This window comes from Elephantulus edwardii, unplaced genomic scaffold, assembly GCF_000299155.1.
Source record: "Elephantulus edwardii isolate Elephantulus edwardi_28Jun2011 unplaced genomic scaffold, EleEdw1.0 scaffold00143, whole genome shotgun sequence".
Lineage (NCBI taxonomy): Eukaryota > Metazoa > Chordata > Mammalia > Macroscelidea > Macroscelididae > Elephantulus > Elephantulus edwardii.
The window spans coordinates 159,462-163,835 of NW_006399893.1; the positions used below are offsets into that span (position 1 = coordinate 159,462).

The following is a 4,374-nucleotide window of genomic DNA, read 5'->3' on the forward strand; positions in this document are numbered from 1 at the left end:
TCTTAAATTAGATGTCTGGGGAAGACACTTGGGGCATCAATCTAGAAATTCTAACAGATGTGCACTTCTAAAAATGCTATGCTATAACGGACCTGACCAGGCGAATCATCCTCTTCAGTGCCTCCTGCCCTGTATTGGCTAGAAGACAATTTTGCTCCAATCCATGTGAGGGATAGTGGGCAGCAGAGGGGAGCTGAGCTCGTTCTTTTTTATCTTCCCCTCACCCAGGACACCCTGATAATTTGCTTTGTTTACCAGAGACCTTAAGAAACGATTTATTAAGCAGCGTTGCAGGTATGCCTGTACACACATGGCAGCTCACAGTTGATTCATAACATTATTTTCAATCATTCATTTCTTTTCAGAAACATTCCCTTTTCTCTTGAGACCTGAGGCAACTCACCCAAATGTGCCAGCTGTCTGGTTGTGAAGTTATTTCTTCTCAGGTGACAACAGAACAGCTTAATCTCCTATGATGACAAAACCCAGTTGTACTTTATCTTTGCCCCTGTAGTTCTGCGTTGAGCAGGAACCAGACACAGTTCACTTACTTTTTGGGAGAAAAGTCTCCCAGAATGGAGGGAACTACAGTGGCTGCTGTGTGAGCCCGACTGCCCGTTCCTCAGCTCTGCACTTTTGCGTCAGAATTGATGAGTGGCTGTTCCTGGCTTCTGAGATCCATAGGCATCAGGGTTTGATGCATGGCCCTCATCTTGGTGGGCTCCTGGACAATGATTCTCATCTGTCTTGGTTAGAAAGTGAATTAATCTCAACCTTGGCCTCTGGGGTGTGGTTCTCTGCCCTCTCACACATCTTCAACTCACTTCTTTATCAGAATCACTTCTGGTTTCAGGCTCAAGCTCCCCCAATTTCAATCACTTTAAGCCTTTTGCCTTCAAATGCTGCTGTTTTGCTTTGAAACTAAGTGTATATTCCTAATATTGTGTATTGTATTTCTAGAAAGTTCTCATTCTAAGTGTCAATTTAATGATACAGATCATTAAAGCTTTGAAGGCTGCTCAAGAGCAATAAAGAGACTTAAAATGAAAGTTACTATTAGGAATTACAAATCACTTGGCATTTCAACATCACTCGTCGGATGTGGGCATTTTGTTGAAAGAGCTTGTTTTGAACAGTGACAGTGCATAAGGTCTATGGAAGAAATGAAAATCTGTCCTGATTTCTGTTGTTACAGTATGCATAGCAAGTCATACATTAGATATTATATCAATAAGGCAAGAAACTCAGGAATGCAATCAACAAAAATCTTCATGTGCTGTGTCTCAGTCTGATTCCTGAGTTATTTCATTCACACTTTCTTTTGATTTAAAGGAAGCTGAGTCTATCTAATAGGTATTTCACAGTGAATATAAAATTGTCAGGTAGTCTTGTTTTAGACCTTCTGTGGGCTGAAGAGTTAAGGCAAATCAGTAGCACTGCTGGATAGCAAGCTAATGAAAACAATAATAAACTAATAAAGTTAGTTTAGGATTATTCTCAGTCACAAGCATTAGTTAACTATTTAGTAATCAACTATTAAAAGTATTTAAATAATACCGTGCTGTATAAAGACATCGTGCTGAGAAGGGCTGATGTTGTTTGCTGTCAGTCAGAACCGACCCATAGCTGACCCTCCAGAGAGTTTTTAGAGGCACTTAATCGCACAGGAGGAGATTGCCCATCCTTCTCTCATGGAGCAGCTGGTGGACTCGTGGGCATTCAGGATTGCAGTGCAGTTTTTTACCAGTAGGCCACCAGAACTCCCTGCTGGGAATGGTAGAAGGTCAGAAAAAAGAGAAAAACCCTCAATGAGATGGACTGATCCAGTGACTGCAAAAATGGACTTGAGCAAGGAGGGGATGAGGAGGATGACACAGGAGAGGGCCAGGTTCAGATCTGCTCTTCATAGTGTCTCTATGGATTGTAGGCAAATCTACAGAACCTAACAGCATGTTGTGTAAGATTAATAATGAAACATTGGTGGATGATATTTAAATCTCTATAAAATTTCATTAAAAAAATACACATACAGAAAGCAATGGCTAAATCGGGAACAGAAACACAATTCAGGCTGGAAGAAAGTAGATGCAGTGGGAAACACGCAGTAAAGTGTTAGTCTTCAGGGTCTCTCAGGTTCTACTGACAGTCGGTGCAAACAAACAAGGGAAAACCATGCGGTATCAGAAGGTTTACTACCACGCATGCCCACCCCAGTCCCACCCAGTGTGCTGTTCCTTTATTAATCCTTCCCGCGCACCCCAAAGAGCAGACAAACCTGTCTCAGAAGTGAAGCCAGAGTGCTCCTTAGAAGCAGAGACCTTGAGACCCCACTGGGAACGCTGTGAGGAGGTCCCGGCCCTTGGAGAAGGAAATGATGCTTGAAAAGGTAGAGGGGTCAGCAAAAGAGAGGAAGGCTTTCGACAAGATGGACTGACATGGTGAACCACATAGGCTTGTGCACAACAGGGATCGTGCTGATGGCACAGGATCTGGCAGCATTTCTGTTCTGTTCACAAGGTTGCTGTGAGTTGGAGTTGACTCAATGATGCCAAACCACAAGGGCCGCAACATCTGGGACACAGTGCTGAATAGGAGGAAGAGAATGCTCACACTATCTGGCCTTTACATGGGCTATCAGTTTCTTTTGATAGGCTACAAATTGGTATATTTAAAAACAATGAGGGACCAAGCAAGAACCAGCATCCAAGAACAGAGCATTCTGCTCTCCCTCAGAATGAATGGAGACCAGAAATCAGAGGCTTACGCCCAAGAGAAGTAGGATTTCATCCAGCACTTCTCCCAGATTGTCAAGGTGCTGACTGAGGATGATCTGGGGCACGCAGAAATAGGAGATGTTGCTGTTAACCGGCTCAGGAAGGTCCTAGAGTACAATGTCATTGGAGGCAAGTACAACCGAGGTTTAACAGTGCTGGCAGTGTTCCAGGAGCTGGTGGAGCCCAGGAAGCAGGATGCTGAGAGTCTGCAGCGGGCCCTGATAGTGGGCTGGTGTGTGGAACTGCTGCAAGCCTTCTTCCTTGTATTAGACGACATCATGGATTCATCCCTTACCTGACGCGACCAGCCCTGCCGGTATCAGAAGCCAGGCATAGGTCTGGATGCCATCAGTGATGCCATGCTGCTGGAATCGTGTATCTACTGCCTCCTGCTGAAGCTCTACTGCCGGGAGCAGCCCTATTACCTGAACCGGATGGAGCTCTTCCTGCAGAGTTCTTAACAGACTGAGATTGGACAGACCTTGGACCTCATCACTGCCCCTCAGGACAAGGTAGATCTCAGCAGATTCACTGAAAAGAGGTACAAATCCATTGTCAAGTACAAGACAGCTTTCTACTCCTTTTACCTTCCTGTAGCTGCTGCAATGTATATGTCAGGCATCGACGGGGAGAAGGAACATGCCAACGCCAAAAAGATTCTGCTAGAGATGGGCGAATTCTTTCAGATTCAGGATGATTACCTTATCTTTTTGGTGACCCGAGTGTGACAGGCAAGATTGGCACTGACATCCAGGATAACAAATGCAGCTGGCTGGTGATCCAGTGTCTGCAGCGGGCCTCTCCAGGACAACGCCAGATCCTGCAGGACAATTATGGGCAGAAGGAGACAGAGAAGGTGGCCTGGGTGAAGGCACTGAATGAGGAACTGGAGCTGCCTGCTGTGTTCAAGCAGTATGAAGACGAGAGTTTCAGCCACATTATGGGGCTTATCGAGTAGTACGCTACTCCCCTGCCCCCAGCCATCTTCCTGGGACTAGTGCACAAGATCTACAAGCGGAAAAAGTGACCCTAAACACGGCGAGGATGGGGGAGGGGAGGCTCTTAATAAATTATTATTGTTTAAAAAAATAAAAACAATGAGGATCAAGGAGATTGTTAACATTGAGTCGTAAATTACTGATAAGTGGCATAAAAAATGGTCAAATTATGCGATAATGTAGCCACAGAAAGGAAATATTATAGAAAAAGGTAATTACACTTAGAAAAACACTCTCCCCTCACAGCTGATTTTGTACCATTTAGAAATCCAGGAAAATGGGTTAAGAGGATAGGAGGATAGAAAAACTGTGGAGGTGGGAGAAGCAAGTTAACAGAGGTAGTAAAAGAAAGGAAACCTTGGTGGTGAAAACAGTTAACCAGCTCAGTTGTGACCTGAAAGGCTGAACGTCCACTAAAAGATACCTTGGAAGAAAGGCGTGGCAATCCAGCTTCAAAACACCAGCCACTGACAGTTCTGTGAAACACAGTGCTACCCATACAGAGTCACCATGAGTTGGGATCGACTAGATAGTAATGGTATTGCTTGTTCTTTGTTTTGTTTTGTTTTTAAGAAAAAGACAAGAATTTGGAGGGCCCATTA

The 4,374-nt window shown here is 44.4% G+C and overlaps 1 pseudogene; it reads left to right on the plus strand.

Moving 5' to 3' along the window:
• The first annotated feature begins 2,716 nt into the window (after positions 1-2,716).
• On the plus strand, positions 2,717-3,801 carry LOC102875302 (annotated as a pseudogene).
• Positions 3,802-4,374: the final 573 nt, after the last annotated feature.